The 21,674-nt window shown below is 35.0% G+C and overlaps 2 protein-coding genes across 3 annotated transcripts in view; one reads left to right on the top strand and one right to left on the bottom strand.

Moving 5' to 3' along the window:
* The window catches only part of LOC140160216 (TBC1 domain family member 19-like), a 527,882-nt gene that overhangs the window by 44,149 nt on the left and 462,059 nt on the right, over positions 1 to 21,674 (top strand). The gene's annotated exons all lie outside the window — the stretch shown is intronic.
* The window catches only part of LOC140161303 (cholecystokinin receptor-like), a 346,691-nt gene that overhangs the window by 187,839 nt on the left and 137,178 nt on the right, over positions 1 to 21,674 (bottom strand). The window lies entirely within an intron of this gene.

Below are 21,674 nucleotides of genomic sequence, written 5' to 3'. Positions count from 1 at the left end.
CTGTACACCATCCGCGATAATCAACTTTTAAAAAGCACCCTAAACAAGGATTTAGCCCTTGGCTAAAACGACACCCTAAACAGGGATTTCATTCCTAACATCAAATTTCATACCCTAAATTTTATTTCCGCGTATTTAGCAATTGCAATTTTGCTACCCTTTTTTCCATTTTTTCATGTTTTTGACACCCTAAACGCGATACGCGCGTATCGTGCCTACCCACGAAAAATGACCCTTTTTACACGTTTTCATTATCGCGGATGGTGTACAGGCCACAATGGGAGTGACCCCCCCGGGCACACAAGAGGAATGGTGTAGGTTCTATAAAGAAGATCCCAAGGCTTGATATATTGAGTTTCATTTATGCTCCATGTTTAGATTTTTCTCAAGAGGCAGAAAACACACAAAACATTTTGTTTTCTAATATTATTGGCCTTAACTCTAGAACCTTTGGAACTGTAAATAAACTGATTGACTACCTGGACTCATTTTCTGTAAGATCAATGCATTAATATTAAGAAGAACACTACAATTTGTTTTATATTTAAAATGGCTAGAATTGGAAAAATATGGCTGCTGCCAAGGCTGCCATCCCACTTGCCGTAAAGTACTTCTAATTGCATTCCACACACCTGTACTGCATCTGTATCGCATCAGCAAAAAAGGCCTTCACATAAGCCTTTTACATAACAAGTATAAATAAACCAAAGGTATTAATTTCCACGTATCAGTGAGTGCTAGGTAATCAAGTGTTTCTTTTAGATAATACCAATAATCACATTGCAATTATTAGTATCATCTATTGTTATAATCAATTGGGGGATTTCCCTATTTGTTTTAACCTTGGGATTTGAAGCAACAATGATAGAGTAGACTCAATATCATTGCATTGGATTAGTGTGATACTGATAGCAGGTTGAATTCCCAAAAGTCTGCTGTAATTGACATTCACTTCAATTAGAACCAGGGTTATTGCCCCCCTTTGAATTGAAAAGAGAATATATCAGACAATGAGATTCATAGCAATTTACTGTGCATGAAATTGGTACTTCTATATGCATTGATAAGAAAGCCAACCATGTGCAAATGTAATGGTAGTGTAGGGTTGCTACCATTTCACTGGCATGGCACATGAAATGCCACACAACAAATCGGCCCCAAAAGTTGCAGAAATCAATCTGAAAGGGCATTTGCAGACAAAATTGGTATATGCTTATTTTGAATTGATCCAAAAATCATTTTCACATTTTTATTGTAGCAAAATTCCCTGAAAAGGGCTGCTTTAAAAAAAAATAAGTTGCCCAAAGTAGTGAGAAAGTGGTAGCCATTTTCAAGTTGTGGGATGGTATTCCAAAGTCACACAATTGGGCTACCTAATGGCGTGTTTGGCAACCCTGTAAAAATGATGGTTATCCTTTATACCCTCAATCCAGTCTTATAGAAAATGTGTTATGCTCTACCACAGCAAAAGGAAGCAACTGACATATTGCTTTTTTCAAGATAATGTACAAAAACTGTGCCAAGTCTGTATCAACTTGTACATCTGCATCAATTTTATAAGGGTTGGATTCAGGGTTAGGAGTTTGAAATTGGGGTGTGTCAGATAATATTTTGGCAGATTCCAGCTGTCTGAAGCCCTCTAAGACAAGAATTCATTTCCAACAAATTGCCAGTTGTTCTCTTTTGCTTTAGTAGGGCAGTATGATGATGATGCATCAGAAATAACAAGTGCATTCATGTCCCATGTTAGCTGTAGGTCTAAATGCTTTAATATTGAATGAATGTGCAGTTTAAAGTCAAGCTAAGAAGTGTATGATGTTTAGATGTCCTGCCTGGTTATCATTTATTATTCATTTAACTTGAAGTCAATTACACTTGAAAGCTTTGACAAGTAAACTGTTCTTTATGAAGCTGTTCCATCTTTGTGCTTGTGCCAACATATATTTATGTATACATATCAATATACATTTGTGAGTTTGTTACCCTGTATGGTAAATGATTGATAAAGTGGAATGTGTTTCTCGTAGGTAAAATCAATTTGAAATATTCATTACAAACTAACGATTTGTTTCTCCCACGTAAATACTGTCACAACTTGCACAAGGAAATGAGTAAAATTTTGTCGTCAGTGATTAAATCAAAGACTACTCCCCATTCCAGAAAAATACAGAACTAATTTTTTGGATTAAAAAATATTATCCTGTTTTGCCAAATGAAACATAGCTAAATCCTAATCCTTTACTTAGTCCTAACTGGCAAGAAAGTCAAATTTTAATATTTTGCAATTTGAGGTAAAATGGTCCAAAATTATGCAATTTTGCATGTTTTCTTACAATTCGAGGGTTGACAAACAGAAGGCCTTAACTCACTTTTGGCCATTTTGAGATTTTGGTACCAAAATAATCTGTAATACCTTAAAATCATAAGCCTTAACTCAATTCAACTTCCTAGTGCATCTATAGCACAATAATACTTGGTCACATCTCAATGCAAAATTATTATTTTACTCGTTTTTCTCAAAAAGGCACTTTTTGAGTTAAGGCCTTCTGTTTGTCAACCCTCGAATTGTAGTCACAAGTCTAAGCATTCAAAATCTTGAGTACAGGGTGAAAGTTAGCTCATAATTTTAATATTATATGTTATTTTTGCTAATTGGTTATGAAAAAGATTGCAAAATGTGTTTTCCAAAAATTATAATGCATAACTTGAAATTACTCTTTGTTCAAGTCTATGGACTTGATTGTCACAGAATACGAAAATGGTCGAAAAACACAATAAAAAGGCATGTTTTGGCCCTTATTTCCAAAATTGACCAAATATTAAAATTTTACTTTCATTGCCAGTTAGGACTAACTAAAGGATTAGGATTTAGCTATGTTTCATTTGGCTAAACAGGATAATATTTTTTTAATCCAAAAAAATTTGTTCTGTAATTTTTTGGAATGGGGAGTGTTGTTTACAGATTTCAGTGAGTAAGATATCATGAAAATGGATTTATTCCTGATGAGTGACAATAATTTTTTTCATTTTGTATCAATAATGAAATGCAAAAGAGCTTTAACACTTCCTGTTCATATATCTCAAAATCAATTATTTAACAAATCATTTTGTGTGCTCACTATTCATCTGTCAATGTTGAATTGCACAGTAATGTCACTGACCACCATAGAGAGAAACAACATAGCTCAGTGTCATTTCGAGCAACTTGATATTACTTATAACATAGACCCTGGAAGAAGGTGCAGAAACAATGTTTGTGTAAGTGCACATACTTGTAGGTACGTCCAGAGTTTTTTCCTCTGGCGTATCTGCCTATGCATGATATCCTATAGTGAAATTATATTTTACAAATTATACTAGTCTAGCCTGATACTTACCACCTGGGTTGATTATTGCATTGACTCTGGCACTTGCTAGTGAAGCTTAAGCCTCGTCATTCATAGGCTTAAGTATAAGCTCTGATTTTAGTTAATAAGTGAAGATTGGGTAATGCCTATGAAAGATCACCTTGAAAACTAAATGACGATTAACACACCAAAGTCTGGTTCCAATATTTGAATTCCAGAGACCACACTAACCTAGACAGATTTATTCCGCATATAAGGTGGATTTTTCCCTACTAAGTTCCCTTCACAAAGTGATGTACCAGGAATGCTTATCTTAAAATGGATAAAAATAGGCTCCAAAGGTATCAGCACTGGTGTTCTACTAATGTATTATTTCTTGTGTGCAATGTGTGGCTCTTTCTTCTCCTTGAATGTTTTTGCCATAATCTCACAAACCCTATGTTTTTTGCATGTAAATTCAATATTCACATTATTGCAGGATTGTTATTTTAATTGCACTTAGTGCAATGAGTCCACATCTCATGTAATGTTTAAAATTGTACAATTCAAAGATTTGCCATAAAAATGTGACCTAAACCAGTCAGGCCAACAAGGAGTAATTGAAAAATGGCAGAAAACAATATCTATATCATTGAGTGGTCAATTACTTGCCTTTGTGATAAAAAGCCCAAAATGAATTTAATAGCAAATAATGAATAATGAAAGAGACGCATCATCACTTGGCTAAATAAAATATGTGACAGGGAAACTTAATACCAACTTGCATTAACCTAATAACACAGTTGAAAAGTGGCTCTTTTGTCCTAGTTGGATCCATTTGTACCAGATATTGCAACTTGTTTTAACAGGTCCTGTTATTTCTTGTGGGTAGAATTTAAAAGCATGTTTTTGTTAGATATGGTTTGTTACGCAAGCTAGAACTACAAACAAATGCTATTAACCAATCCACTGGGAATAGTCGGGACATTACTAGCTAGTCCCTTTGAGAACAAACTAAAATAAGTAGGAGGTATGTGGGTGGCTGCATTATAAGTATTGATAATGCCTGTGATGACCAGAGCTAGCTAGTGTATGCTGAATTGCATCTATAAAAACAGCCATTCTGTCTACAAAACAAAAGTTACAGAAGTTGTTACAGATACATCTTATTATATTTGCTTGTAGTAAACCAAGTTCAAGGACTGATAGAATAGCCATTGTGCAAGGATCTTATTATGTGTGTTTACTTTTTATGAGTTAGAGTTAGAGTTGGAGTTAGAGTTAGAGTTACATTTTAGAGTTCGATTTAGAGTCAGAGTTGCATTTTAGAGTTCGATTTAGAGTTAGAGTTGCATTTTAAAGTTAGAGTTACATTTTAGAGTTGGATTTAGAGTTGCCGTGTTTTACTCTCTTATTACTAATCATAAACAAGATCATTTGAAAAAGACACCGAAAACCCTGACGCATTCAGATATTCAATAGAAGCACACTGGAATCATTCCATATGATGCCCCAAAGTGGCTTCAATGTTCTTTTGAATATAATTTAAAAAATATTATTCTGTTATGTATATTGTATAAATAAATCCATTCACATTTGAGTAATTCAAATTAAGTTGTTCTGGTAGCAGTTTTGTAGTTCTAGACCAGTGGTTCACTACTAGTGGCCCACAGGCCAGATCCGGCCCGCCACGCCAACAAGTGTACTTTGCCCTTGAACAGCTATGAAATGTATAGCAACCCAAGGTAGTTGGCCCTCAAACTCAAATTTTCGAAATGATTTTGACCCTCTGTGGTTCATGAGCAAATATTGTTCAAGACCATAATAGATAAGTCAAGAAGATTGCCAAAGGAGATGCCAATTGGATCACTATCAAAAGAAAAGGTTCATTTATATTCAGGATGACAAAGATCCCCTAAAAATAATTGCAAAGTTTGGTAATTATGGCCTTGTGGTCACTTTATTTCTGTAAATTAAAGTTACCATTTTTAAGCCTCATCATCTCAACTGTTAATGGGCATAAGCCTCATCATAAGCCTCATCATAAGCCTCATCTCCTCAAACTTTAGGTCGTTGTATAGAGGCTGTTTTATTTTGAAATACAATTTATGAAATGATCACTGAATGTGTATCCTGTTTTGTTGCAGGTCAATTGCACACAAAGTGCCGACTTCTTAAAATAAAACCATTTGCACTAGTTCAATTATCTTCTCTGTGACGCACACCTGTGGGAGGGTGTGCAGCGTATGCTTTTTTTCCTGTTGAAAGCTGCTTAATAGGCCTCTACTTGGCTAAAGAATAAGGTCCCAATGGAGGAAAATCACAGATGGGAAGGTTTTAGAAATCGATAAATAGACTGCTACTACATTAGAGGAACTGGACAATTGCCAAATGTATATGCTTGAGACAAAGTTGTAGATATGGGGCCAAACTAGGAGGTAAGAACTCGATGCTTTAAATGTTGGGTACAAAAACTCAATTTTCCAACTTGAGGTCAACTATTGAGCCGTGGTAGTTGAATGGAGGTTATAACTATGCCATTGCAGGTGAGACCATTATTACTCCTATTAAGGGAGGGAGACTAAAGGCCATAATTTACTACTCGAAAATGTTCTTAAAGGGTCGGTTACCCACCTTTGCACAGTATTTTTTGTGGGCTTGAGAGAACATCAGATACCAAATTGCATTCTGAATACAAATTTTATGGAAAATTATTAAAAATGGATATTTTTTATATTTTTGACATTTACAGTTCTCAAAGTAAACTTTATAAACCTAATGATATGTATACTTAAAGTGTATGTAGCTGAGAGAAAAAGCCATCCATCATTTGAAAATTTTGACCTTTTGAATTGAAGATATACATTTTTCCCAAAAAGGCCTAAAATTTGTTTGGTGTTTTTGGGAAAAATGTATATCTTCAATCTGAAAAGGTCAAAATGTTCAAATGATGGATGGCTTTAGCTCTGCTCAGCTGACTCTAGCTCAAGGGTCTGCTGGGTAATATAGGGGCATTGACTTGGTATGCTGGTTTATGCCACTCATACCAGCTGTTCCTAGCCTGAAAGTAGGATGGAGTGCCCAATCTCTGATGATGGTTTAATTAAATCTATCTCTGAGGGAAGCGGGACAGTTGGGTACCCTTAAAACCCACCAGAGTCTGGTCCTAAGTCCAGAGACCTCAGAGAATTGTTTGATGCCTACCCAAGATAAGGAGATATGCAGCTCAAGAAATACTTCCCAAGACACCTTCAAAGAGGCATTATAATGGAGTGTTCATCTGTATACGGGTGAAATAAGGCTCCGAAGGTGACTGCGCTGGTGCTCTACCAATGAATTACTTCTCAAAAGTACATATCCTTAGATTGATAAAGTTTATTTCGAGGACTTTTAAATGTCAAAAATATCATTTTGTATCAATTTATCATAAAAACAAATTTCAAAAAATCAAAGTTATTTGATATCAGAAGGACATTCCTTGTATTCAAAATGCAACTTGGTGTATCTAATGTGCTCTCAGGTCCCACAAAAATACTGTGCAAATGTCAATATCTAAGAGAAGTTTACTTTGGAAGGAAAGCAAAGGTGTTGTTTTCAAGGAAGACTTTCCTGTGGCAAGACAATATCCTGCTTGAGAAAAGTATAATATTGATAGAAGGTAATGCAGTATTTACATCCTGCCTGTCTAGCTACCCACAATGTTAAATAAACTACACCTGTTATGATTCAAAGGTAATGTATGTGAAGCCAGAAAGGCTTAATGCAAAAATATTGTTTGATTGACATAACATAAAAAACAAATTAGGGTGGGTGGTTAAGTAGGTAGGTAGGTAGGTAGGTAGGTAGGTTGGTAGGTAGTTAAGTAGATATGTATGTAAGCAGGTAGGTAGGTAAGTAGGTAGGTAGGTAAGTAAGTAGGTAGGTAAGTAGGTAAGTAGGTAGGTAAGTAAGTAGGTAGGTAAGTAGGTAGGTAGGTAAATACGTAGGTAGGTATGTAGGTAGGTAGGTAAGTAAGTAGGGATATTTTATTTAAGACTACTTGCTCTTACCTGTTTTTAAATACTTAACACATGATATCATGAGATGTTATTAAATAGTTCTTATGAAAGCAAACGGTAAGAATCAAATCTGTGCCAGTATTTATTATCCATAAGATATTAAATTTAAGTGACCTTTTTATTTTTCCTATTTTGTCATCCCACAAAATGACTAAATATATTCTGTACTGTTGCACTAGATGCTTTATGACAATCTGTCTAGTCACACATGACAGAGTATACATTTTGATTTGTGACTATTTCCTGAGGACTCCTGGTTCTCTTGTATCACATATTTAAATTAGTGTGCTTGCATTCTGAACCGCAGTAGCAAATTACTATTTAGTATGTTTTTCACTTCATTCTGTTTAAGAATTTACAAGAGATATTTGTGTAAGTAATAAGGGACTCTATACCTATTTTGAGTTCATTTGTCAAGACCAAATGAAAAACTTGCATTTCCTCCTGACAATTTTGTCATGATGTTATTGATCCATCTGCTAGGAGCGGGAACCTTGACCGGATGTTTTGATATTCCCGGAAAGTTTTTCATTTGGTCTTTACAAATGAACTCAAAATAGTTGATAAATTAACAGACCTGATGAACCTCTTCAATCACGTAAGGGACTTTATAGTATTGCTCATAAATAAATTATTTACTATGTGGTGTGTGTGCAAGGTATAGTAAAAAAAATTTTTTATCAATCCCTGATGGCATTACAGATTTACATCACTGTAGTTACAACTGTTTTGTGTCATATCTCACCCACTAACACGCCTGACATCAAACAGAGATAAGATCCAATGTGCAGTCATAACACACATGTTAGAAGCAAACAAATGGATACTTTGTGCGCTTATGTAAAAAAAGCACAATGATATAAACGTTAAACTGATAACAAAACATGAGCATCAATCAGGTATGTAGCATTATCAGTGCAGCACAGTATCGCCTGCAGCACCTGTAAACTGCATAGGGGAATATGTTATGGAGATTTAGCGTATACAAAACCTGTACTAGTTTGTATGTTACACACTGTTTTCAATTCACCTTCTTGTGCTTTGCTTCTCACGTATCACCTGATAGAAAATATCTGTGTCAAGACACAACATCAGCAAGTTTGAAATATGAAGAAAGAGAATGTAACAGGAACCCAGCAACTTCTATGCATCTATGATCCACCGTGTGAAAGAAAAAAGTGAAAAACAAAACCAACCAACAACAATTAAAAACATGTCATTTATTTAAGATGGTTGTCATCCACAGTATTTGTTAAAATAAACCCCTTGGTTGGTTAATACTGAATTTCCTACCATCCTTTAACAGCCTTGTCACATATGAGTCGCAAACATATCAGGTGAAAAACCATTGCCTTATTCTCATAGATTGGATACTCAGAGAGGCTACAGAGCAGTAATTTAAACACACAAAAAAGAAGAAATTGTTTTTTACGAATGCGGGTGAGTAAACTAATGTGCGCGGGAGCATTGAGACCTTTTTCTTTAATTTGGCCTCAATTGAAAATAAGAGACATATTGTGAGTGCCGATAACAGATAAGTAAAGCTTATCGGCTATTGAACTGTAGTTCCCAATCCGGACTTAATTAATTAATAAAAAATTATGATTTTTAACATGATGGACATCAATTTAGACTTTACCTTTTCAGGCCGTTATTAATGGATAGTCTTGTAAAAAACTGGAAGGAGAAAGTAAAAGAGAGCCTGCATACGTGTGATCATGTGATGAAATCTCACGCATACAGCCCTCACTATCTATAATCATTATAGTAGAACTTGGGTGTCACTTTTTACTCCCGCTTCAATTTTATTCTGTAATTCTTGTTTTTAATTTTAGCATATGGAAGAAGCTTTGAGCGTAACATCCATGAAGTGATATGTCCTCCTATCTATTAGATCACCTGCAGATAGAGGCACTACTTGAAAACACTATTAAGAAATCTCTACACCTGCTGCAATACATGACTGTATTACACTGGGTATACAACAATCAGTGCTAAGGTTTGAAGCAATGAAAGCCTTGTGGGCTTTCTGCTGCCTGCCTGCCTGCCTGCTAGCATATGTAGGAATTCTCATGTTGGCAGGTCATTGAAATACTGCATTTTATTGGCTAGGATTTAATGGAGGGTGCTATTGACTTTCATCACACTGCCTAGGAGGATTTAAAGCTTTGTAAAGATGAGGAAGTAGGATTTTTACAGGTTCTCTTTTGTGTACTTAATTCAAGTTGGAATATTTTCTAGTCTCATTTAGTATCAAATGTTGAGCCTTATGTGTTAAAATCCTGCTTACATATTCTGTGCTTGGATTGGTTGCCAACAGTTTTTTACTTCTAATCAGTTTGCATGAGAATTTTGTTCTGGTTTTAATAAATCAAAATTCTAAGTCATCCTGAATAAAATTTGATATCACTATGGAGGTTGCACAGATATATGTGTATGTTTGGTGATGAATTTGTTTGTGTGATGAATTTGTATCAAATTTGATATGACCTAGGCCTCTCGTGAACCTAAAAGATGTAGGTGAATCCTTTAGGTACCACTTTTAGTTTGGTCATGTATGGGTGCCACAATAGGTACCGATGGCTCTTTCAAAATCATACCCTGAAGATGTAATACATTGTATTTAGTATATTAGTGAACATTTGCATAGTGCTCTCAGTTTTCATTCAAATAAAAAATGATAGCATTAGATGCAAATGTTCAGCGTACTACAATAGAAAGAGATATACTTACTCATTGGAGCACAGGTAGCACTCTAGGACCAAACTTAAGTGTTGTTCCCTACTTAAAGGTTAGTGACTGCACCTCGGTTGTTTTGAGGGTATTCTGATGAATCTAAACATTTTTTGGAACCGTGGAATATCCTGAGGGGCGCAATACAGAAGGATACTCCAAGGTCCAAACAAAATGTTTAGATTTTTCACAGTTCCCAACAAATAAGTAATACAAAGTCATTAATAATAAGTATACTTTATTCATTGAATGATATTCAGCAGATATAACAATAAGATTTCAAGTTTGTGAGATATATAGATATAATGCAATAATTAAACTAAACTATTAACATCTGCAGATCTTCCAAAATGTTGCAGGTTTTTAAGGATAATCTGTTTCTTGTTACTTGGCTATAATAATGGTCTAATTCCCAGTGCACAGTTCACTTAATCTCCATTAAGTATCACAACATAAAAGTTGACTTCAGGTCATAGAGTATGAGTCATTCTGTGACTATACTAACATATTGAGGTAAAAGAACAGTGTCCTGATGGGTGAGTCTGTTCAATATCCTAGTGGAGCACCTTTCAGTGTACAAAGTGTTAAGAGTCATCTGTAAGTTTCAATGTTTTAAAAGGAATCAGAAATCTGTGTACATTAATGGTTCCAGAAACCTAGATTTGTTATGGCTGGCGAGTGTGAAACGCATCGTGGCATTTCAGCCACGTCAAGTTTCTTAACTACAAGAAATGCTGTTGATTTAAGATTATGCTCTGAATACAGGAGATGAAATTCTTTTTGTAGTGCGACTGAAATTTTTAGTTTACTATGATTATGATAGATGTAATGTAATTTTGAAATTTGTTTATGAAAATTTGATTGTTTAAGTAGTTTAAAGCATGGTAAACATTAATGTTTATTGATGAAAATGATTTTGGCCGTTCCTTGAACTCAGTTTGGTTTATTTTGATAGTAATCTTTGAAAATGGAGTATGCCGCCAGACGGCTTGTGTATTGTAGATTATGATAACATGGAATTTAATATAAGCAAACACCAGTGTGCATACCCCATAAGAAAATTTTAGCTGGTGAAAAAATTGTTGGTATTCAACAATCTCAAATATATTTGGGTGCAGTTAATTTGGCCAATTTTAGATTTTCTACATAAAACTGATGTGATGTGTTTGCACTTAGAAAAATTTGCTGTTATTTTAAAGTAGAATAACATTTTATGAAGTTTATCTTAACAAAACAAGTTTTCCCACTAATTGAACAGTTATTGCTACCACCATTTTTGGTAGTCTCCCTTTGTTATGCAAATTTAGAGTTGGGTCACAATTTGGGCCAATGACATTTTGTATTAGATATTTCCAGTAGCCAATCAGATGGCTCATACAAATCAGCTGGGCAATTGTTGGTTGGTTGGGCATATAATCTCTAAGCATTTGATCATCAAAGTTCAGGATGACTTGGTAATGTGTGACACCAGATTGTCTTATACATGATTGATGTGTTATGCCAAATTGTGGTTTGTGATTTTATTCATTGGTCTGTGGGCTTTGAATGTGGCACCAAAATTCATACTTAGAAAGTTTTATTTACCTTTATAATTTTTCAAGATTTTTTTTCCTGTTATCCTTTGTATTTTTTAGGTAAGTTAGATACTAACTAGTAATGTATTTAATTTTCTAAACATATCTTATTTCATTGATATATCATATTAACAAAAATAATATCGCTTAAAAAATAACAACATACAAAAGTTGACACTGTGCTACTTTCACATTAATAGATATGTGAATGTAAATAAAACATGACATGTACTTGGCTGTCCCTGTTAAGTATGTACTAGGAGAGCACTTAATGCAGTTATATATGACCAATAGCACCAGAAGTGACAGAGGATTTACTACCCAGTCTCAGGTTATTGGTAATTTGACAGGAAAAGGAATCACTTTCTGTTATCAATTTCCTTTCTGGTGGAGCAATGAAAAGGTCATTTAAACCTATTGTTGTATTCTGAAATATGAGAAGTTGGCCATCTATCATTGATCTTTGTCTTGATGAATAGTTATCTACATGTCATTGATCATGGAGATGAACAAGTAGCTATTTTTGGTTATGAAGTAGCTATCTACTTATGACCACAGAGTTGAACAATATCTACATAGTAGTTTGTAACTTCTGATCATAGAATTGAAAAGTATCAATCTATTTCTGATCTTGCTGTTGATGACGTAGCTATCTACTTCTAATCACAGATTTGAATAATATCTGCTTAGTATTTTGTAATGCAGATATTTACTTCTAATAATGGAGTTATAAAGTATCAGTCTATTTCCAATTGTACTGTGGAGGACGTAGTTGAGGACGTAGCTATCTACTTCTGACCACAGATTTGAACTATATAATATATCTACATAGTATAATCCAGCTATCATAGAGTTGAAAAAGTATCAATCTATCTGTGATGAAGTTTCTATGTACCTCTGATCATATAGTTTGTTCAGCTCGTAATAGGTGGGAAATGCTAGGCTTTTACCACTACACCGAAAAGTAGACCCATGTTTAGAGTGCTATTAGTTAACCCGTATGTCTATATTTTGTGTTAAAGAAAGCAGACAATGTATAGGACTTGAATTGATCATTTGTGATGCTTTTGTCGAGATGTCACAAGACAATTATAAAAAATATTTTGATATTATCCAAATCCGCAATGTTATAAGGCCCGTAGAGCTGATCAAAGTATAGTAGTGGTTATGGTATATTAGTTACCTTCTGATCATACATCAGCTGACTACTTGATCATAGTAGTTGATACAGTAGTTATCACAAGTTATAGATTAGTTAACTGTGTACTGCTGATTTGGTATTGATGAAGTAGTGATCAATTAGTATTGATGAGTTAGCAATTTAGCCATTTAATATTGGTTTTGATAAAGCAACTATCAACTGATTAGCGCTATCTACTGGTGACTGTCAATTGGTATTAATAAGTTTTCTATCTACTGCTGATATTGGTATTGATGAAGTAGCTATCTACTGCTGATCTGGGTATTGATGAAGCTAAGCTATCTACTGCTAATATTGGTATTGATGAAGTAGCTGTCTACTGCTGATATTGGCATAGATGAAGTTGCTATCTACTGCTGATACTGATATTGATGAAGTAGCTATCTACTGCTGATATTGGTATTGATGAAGTAGCTATCTACTGCTTATATTGGTATTGGTGAAGTAGCTATCTAGTGCTGATACTGATATTGATGAAGTAGCTATCTACTTCTGATATCGGTATTGATGAAGTAGCTATCAACTGCTGATATCGGTATTGATGAAGTAGCTATTTACTACTGATATTGGTACTGATAAAGTAGCTATCTACTGCTGATGTTGTTATTTATGGATGAAGTAGCTGCCTACCTCTAATACTAGTATTGGTGAAGTAGCTATTATACTGCTGATATTAGTTATGATGAAGTAGCTATCTACTGCTGACATCAGCATTGGTGAAGTAGCTATATACTACTGATATTAGGTTTGATGAAGTAGCTATCTACTGCTGATATCAGTATTGGTGAAGTAGCTACCTACTGCTGATATTGGTATTGATGAACTAGCTATCTACTGCTGATATCGGTATTGATGAAGTAGCTATCTACTGCCGATATTGGTATTGATGAAGTAGCTGTCTACTGCTGATATCAGCATTGATGAAGTAGCTATCTACTGCTGATATTGGTATTGATGAAGTAGCTATCTACTGTTGATATTGGTATTGATGAAGTAGCTATCTACTGCTGATATCGGTATTGATGAAGTAGCTATCTACTGCTAATATTGGTATTGATGAAGTAGCTATCTGCTGCTGATTTTGGTATTGATGAAGTAGCTATCTACTGCTGATATTGGTATTGATGAAGTAGCTATCTACTGCTGATATTGGTATTGATGAAGTAGCTATCTACTGCTGATATTAGTATTGATGAAGTAGCTATCTACTGCTGATATTGGTATTGATGAAGTAGCTATCTACTGCTGATATTAGTATTGATGAAGTAGCTATCTACTGCTGATATTGTTAGTTATGGATGAAGTAGCTGCCTACTGCTGATACTAGTATTTGTTAAGTAGCTATGTACTGCTGATATTAGTTCTGATGAAGTAGCTATCTACTGCTGATATTGGTATTGATGAAGTAGCTGTTTACTGCTGATATTGGTACTGATGAAGTAGCTATCTACTGCTGATATTGTTAGTTATGGATGAAGTAGCTGCCTACTGCTGATACTAGTATTGGTGAAGTAGCTATATACTGCTAATATTAGTTCTGATGAAGTAGCTATCTACTGCTGACATCAGCATTGGTGAAGTAGCTATATACTACTGATATTAGGTTTGATGAAGTGGCTATCTACAGCTGATATCAGTATTGGTGAAGTAGCTATCTACTGCTGATATTGGTATTGATGTAGCTCTCTACTGCTGATATTGGTATTGGTGAAGTAGCTATCCATTGCTGATATTTGTATTGATGAAGTAGCCATTTACTTATGATATTGATGAAGTAGCTATCTACTGCTAAAGTTGGTATTGATGAAGTAGATGTTTGCTGCTAATGTTGGTGTTGATGAAGCATAAATCAAATGATTTTGATAAGTTTGTATTTACTGCCAATACTCAATGGGCTAAGTTAGCTATGTTGTAAAAGAATGACGTTTTTCAAAGTTGAAAATCTTTTAAAAACCAGATTGTCTCAGCATCAGGGAAACTTGGGCGTTCATGTGCAGCCAAGTCTGGACAATTATCCTATCAGTTCCACTTGAGCCATATCAAGTGCTCTTGAAACTTATGCTATTGATTTGGGTCATGGTATTGGAATGTTGTAGGAGTTGTTGTGTTGTTATAGCAACAATCCCAGATTCCTGGCCATTCAGATGGCACTTTAGTGGGTGCAGCCAATCAGGTATCTGCTTTAATTCCATTTCTTTTGTTGTGTTCATACCTTTCTTAGTAAGCCACTTGCATTTGCTCCTCCGATCATGCTGGACCAAAAATCCCACCCACCCTCCCAGTAGCTGGAAGGGTAAATCAGTTATCTCATTTGTCAAAGATGCTTCAATAAAAGTATGTCAAATTATGCTACTCTCCGCTTTGTCTGGAGTTTCTTCAAATCCTGAAGAATCTCGTCAGTAGATTGTCTCCACTTTCTACTACGCTTTGTGTTGGCTTAATAAATGCTTTGTATGGAGTTTCTTCAAATCCTGAAGAATCTCGTCAGTAGATTGTCTCCACTTTCTACTACGCTGCATTGTCTGGAGTTTCTTCAAATCCTGAGGAATCTCGTCAGTAGATTGTCTCCACTTTCTACTATGCTGCTTTGTCTGGAGTTTCTTCAAATCCTGAGGAATCTCGTCAGTAGATTGTCTCCACTTTCTACTACGCCTGCGTTGTTTGGAGTTTCTTCAAATCCTGAGGAATCTCGTCAGTAGATTGTCTCCACTTTCTACTATGCTGCTTTGTCTGGAGTTTCTTCAAATCCTGAGGAATCTCGTCAGTAGATTGTCTCCACTTTCTACTACGCTGCTTTGTCTGGAGTTTCTTCAAATCCTGAGGAATCTCGTCTGTAGATTGTCTCCACTTTCTACTACGCTTTGTGCTGGCTTAATGAATGCTTTGTATGGAGTTCTTCAAATCCTGAAGAATCTTGTCTGTAGATTGTCTCCACTTTCTACTACGCTTTGTGCTGGCTTAATGAATGCTTGTATGGAGTTCTTCAAATCCTGAAGAATCTCGTCTGTAGATTGTCTCCACTTTCTACTACGCTTTGTGCTGGCTTAATGAATGCTTTGTATGGAGTTCTTCAAATCCTGAAGAATCTCGTCTGTAGATTGTCTCCACTTTCTACTATGCTTTGTGCTGGCTTAATGAATGCTTTGTATGGAGTTCTTCAAATCCTGAAGAATCTCGTCTGTAGATTGTCTCCACTTTCTACTATGCTTTGTGCTGGCTTAATGAATGCTTGTATGGAGTTCTTCAAATCCTGAAGAATCTCGTCTGTAGATTGTCTCCACTTTCTACTACGCTTTGTGCTGGCTTAATAAATGCTTTGTATGGAGTTTCTTCAAATCCTGAAGAATCTCGTCAGTAGATTGTCTCCACTTTCTACTATGCTGCTTTGTCTGGAGTTTCTTCAAATCCTGAGGAATCTCGTCAGTAGATTGTCTCCACTTTCTACTACGCTGCGTTGTCTGGAGTTTCTTCAAATCCTGAGGAATCTCGTCAGTAGATTGTCTCCACTTTCTACTACGCTTTATGTAGAGTAATTTATGCTTATTTGAAGTATCTTTTTGGCTTGATTGTTTTTGTCAGTGGATTATTTCATTTATTAACATTATTTTATAGTAAATTTTGGCTCACTTTTCAATAATTACCAGCTTATATAGGGATTTAAAGGTTTAATTCATTGATAGAGTTGGCATTGTTTCTTCTTTTGGAGATTTCTGTTTATTTAATAATTGCGTTATAAATATTGATTTCCAATTCAATCCTCTGTTTGATCCAAAGAGGTATCTGTATTTGCTTAAGATGAAATTTGGTTAAATGTGATACAGAAGTCAATTCTTGCATGTCCAGCCTGTATGGTTGGCTTGTTGTACACATTTTCCAATAATTCTTGTATTGTGTTATTAATAATATTTATTGGAAGATAACTAATTCAGTATGGTTATTTCTATTTATATTATGTCAGGTCTTAATTGCTATGAAAGTGCTATGAAATCTATCATTATGTATCTCAATTATATTTATGTATATGAATATAAATTGTTGAATGGTCATAAATAGCTTAATAAATGGTCCTCATGATCGTGAGGGCAATGCGGAGTCTAATCAATGCTTTGGTGTTGTGTTTTCCTGATGTCTTGAGACAATTCACTATTATTTAAATTCCCTATCTTAATTGCTGTATGTTTGTTGCTATGGACATTGAATCAAAAGTATAGACGACTCCTTCTATCTGTCACACCAAGCCATTATATTTTCACATTCTAAGAAGAGTATTATGTTCAAGTATCAGTACATTGCACTTGTGCAGACATAAGTACCAGTACTATGTTTCTAAATAGTTCACCAGGCACTTCTGCAAGCATTCAGAGACAGTATAGCCATTGATGCAGACCCAATGGGTGTTGTTCATGTATACATGTTTCCTTCACTTCCAAGTGCTATTTCCTAGACAAGATAAATAGCATATGTTGGGCCATGTAAGCAGCCCACTAACCCATACATACTGACCTATATGTACATGCTTTCTCTACGTCATGATATGGGTTTGTATGATGTGCATCCTATATGACATAATCGATCTTGAGGATAATATTGCTAGAATGGTTTGTTAACGGATGGATAAATTCCCCAAACATTGACCAAAATTTTACATTGCACTCTTATTAGGTTGATAACAGTGCTATCACTTGCACGAAATGCTCAAATGTGATTTTTGATGTTTTGATGTAGCGAATCATTGATAGTTCCTTTAATAGAGTGTATGTACTGACAAGGCTGTCGGTTCTCTTGTTTGATGCCTGCTTCTCTCAATACATGACTCTTATATCTATTCACAGACTTGTGTCAATTTGTATTTGTATAAGATCTGCCGAGCTACGACGTCAGTATAAAAATTCTGATAAACAAGATTAAACACCATCTCCTAGAAATTACAATCATTGTGAGTTTGCATTTTCTCAAGAGGCCTGCTGGACTCCAAGCTTGTTATAAGAAGAAATCCCTGCTATGATTCTGTGTGTCTATCCGCCCTACTTCATGTCCAGATGAATTATTTGTCTATTCTTATTATCATCTGCGACCATAATCCCTGTAGGGGATTTAACACTTGTTTGATCATATAAGGATGTTTGATGGAGAATATGTGTCAGTTTTGATTAGAAGGTAACTAGCATTCAACATGATCATATTTATAGAAAGGTTACTTGAGGCAAATCAAATACACCAGGGTAACTTACAGAATCATGCATGATGCACATTGATTTGTGATACTCTATGAGCTCATGTCACGGGGGATAGAAAGAACCTTTAATTATACAAGGTATCTACTTTACTGCATGGATGTATTGAGAATTATCAGTGGGATTTACCAAATATTTGAGACCCTAAGGAAGGGAGTGGAGTCATTGGCCAACAGTTTTACTTAAAATTAGGATTGACCTTGTAATCAAAGACCTTTAATACAGAAAGACTTTGAAGGTCTGTGCTGTGATCTATGTTTCTTGCATTTAGACCTGAGCTTGTCACAGTCCTGACTATCTCATGCTTGTGGAAAATTCCCCCAAAACAGATGTTTTCAACAATCAATATCACTCATTTATCTTGATCCACTCTGAGCAATTGCAAACAAAAATGTGACAATTCAAATGAACCCGACAAAACAATGTCTGAAAGAGCCTGATTTGGCATTGAAAACAGACAAGCTGTTATATGTGAGATGATAGAAAAGGTTTTGTTTTCTAAAAAGGGGGTATTTTTATCCTGATAAAAGGGGTATTTTGTCCCAGCCTATCAGCCAAAAAGAATTATAATTATAGGATCTTATGTTTGAGTAGAGGGTGAATATGGTAAGTCAATTTTTATTTTGTTTAAGAAGGGGGCAGGTTGATTATCACATGACAACATCAGAAAGAAATATCCCGATTGTAGACAAGATATCATCACAGCATCACCATCTGCTGAATATGCTAGTCAATCTAGCGAAAACGTTCCAGGTGAGCAAAATAAAATGTAGTGTTGAAGTTTAACTCTTTATCCATTTTATTTACCACTACATATGAATATCCACTCATATATGATAATTCCTGCCTCATTCAAGGAGGGTGATCAGATTTTTGCATATTGTGTTTTCTGTCTTACATTTAGGCCAACCATTAAAACAATCTGTTTCAAAATTTTAAGATAATTTGTTCCAGCAGTTTTGATATTAGAAGCAAATATGTGTTTGAACAATGCCCCATAGGATAGTACATACTTCCTGTGGTGGTTACCGCTTTTTACTATGTTTTTGTTCACACCATTCAAGCAAATTATATCTCTGGCATGAAATTTTACTGGGTATTGAAAAACATATGAGCTATTTTCTGATATCAAAATCTCAGTTGTGATGAGGTTTTTTTTACAGATTTCTATTTTTTTTCTGGATCCGAATTCGGAATCCAGATTTTTCCTTAAGTGGCTTCCGGAAGTACCCTCATAGCCTATTCCTCAATCCCTAGCGTTTGCTAAAAAGATAGTGCTCCAATCAAGCGTTCAGCTTACTCGCTACGCTCGCACCGTTTCAGGTTTTTTTCAGCTAATTACATCCCTGCGATTTCAATCAAGCTATTAAGTCAGTCAGTTAGTCAGTCAATGTCCTTTTAAGTCCATCACAATTCTCTGATGTCCATAACAACTGTTAACCTTGACTCATTCCCAGTGCAGTTGGCTCATCCTGTCATGTCCTTTCCAAATCTATTCTTATCAGATCACCCATACACTTGTTACAGATAGCCATCACTGCTGTGTACGTAATATAAGGGCTTGTAATGCTTTGACATTTACAAGTATGAAACAACTTTTTCTTGCAGTGTTTGGCAGTTTTAAGTGCCCATATAAATGAGAAAATTATGAATTTGAAATATAGAAAGAGTTTTACTTTTCCCCTATGCACATTATGACCACACAACCCCATACTTTAACAGAAGTGGATGATACATTTTACTGTTGTGATCATCACTTGATATCAAAATAGTAGTTGGGCATTTTACATGTCAATGAAGAATGATTTTAAAGTATATACCTGGCTTGCTGAAATGTTTTTTCTTTTTCGTATGTATTGTTGTTGCTTTTTTAAAGGATAACATGGCATGCATAAAATGACACAATCAACACCTTTGCAGAGCTTAAATGAAACAAAATTGTTTTCTCCCAATTTTTCATATGTGACCATCCACCACAACTGAGCCCGGATGTCTCCAGTGCCACTATTGAGATATGCTCCATTGAACTTAACATTAAACAATAGGAAACAAAGGATTTATTGACTGTTTTATTGATTTTCACTACTTAAATGTCAAGTACTATAGACATGATATACATCATTTTAAAGCTAATTTCAAGCAGAATATTTTGGTTGAATATCTCAAAAATGATGATTGGCAACTTCAGGGCTCAGTTGTGCTGGATGGTCACATATTGAGTAACAAGTCACCTTTTCCATTTGCCAAAAAATGTGATAAGAAACTCAAGAGTTTAACTTCATTGGCCTAATATCAAGTGATATAAATAAAACTGGACACAATCTGGTCTGGACACGCATATGCCTATGGCCCAGACATGCAAATCATAAAATAACATGTATCAAAGCCTAAAGCAAGTAGTCCATTAGGAAGTTAATGGGTACCTGAAGAAGGTGTTTTTCTGTCTCGTTATAAATTGAATAGACAAATTTTGTTTGACAAGTGTGTTAAATGTGGTTGTGTATTATGAATATATGATGACAAGCCATGGCTTATCTTACATACATTGTTCCATGTGACCCATTTCCACAACATAAGGAACATGGTAACATTTTACTTTGTGAGATTTTGATATAACTAAAGATTACAAAACAAACAAGATATGGTAAAATTTATCAAGGTTTTTGAAATGTTACTGATAATGCAATTCAGATTATAGGCCCTAAAGCAATGAAGTTCACTAATTTATTACACAACACCGAATGAATACAAAAAGTTAACACAGTTATTGATTACAAATCCTTAAATACTGGTTTGCTTTGATAAGTAATAATGGTGTCACCTTGTGCAAACTAATTATCAGAAATGTTATCAATTTTTGACATTTTTAAAGGCCTCCATCTCAAAAGTAGGTTTGGCAACAAGTTTCTGGTTTCACTGGGAACAGGTCACATATATTGTGACATCTAATCATTACATGCGTCATCATCACATGCAAGGAGTACACATTTGATATTTTCCATGATCTTTTGTTTCGTTTTGTTATGCAGCAAAATAACTTTCGTATTGATTTTCAAAAGCATCTGCTATATTGAGTGAAATGTTGTTAGCTTTTGTTAAATTGTCAAAGAACTGTGTGAAATTGTAAATCATCAGAGACATGGGCCTAAATCAAAATCATACATAGCCTGTCCACTGGCAGCACTAGGGACTGGGGGATTGGGGTTTTAACACCCATTTACTTCTCCATCAAAACAAATCATCTCAAAATTCACTTTTTGCATAAAAACCTGTTTTTTTAAATTCCCACAACAAGAACATGCAATTGATATATTGTTATCCACCAATGTCCCAGGTATGCAGCATTGCTGTCCATATGCCCCCAATATTCAACAAGGAGGTCCATGCAATCATTTCCCCTCCCCCTATGTTATATGCAAATGCCTTTGTTTCTGACCAAATTTTATGAGCTCATATTTGACCAATTTATCTTAAAAAAATTAAAAAAATTAACATTTTTGTGCACTTTGTGTGCAATTTGTTCTAAGCTTTCTCATCAACCTCCATCC

Source organism: Amphiura filiformis, chromosome 9 (genome assembly GCF_039555335.1).
Source record: "Amphiura filiformis chromosome 9, Afil_fr2py, whole genome shotgun sequence".
NCBI lineage: Eukaryota > Metazoa > Echinodermata > Ophiuroidea > Amphilepidida > Amphiuridae > Amphiura > Amphiura filiformis.
Note: the sequence above shows the minus strand (reverse complement) of the source record. Positions and strands in the feature narration are given on the sequence as shown.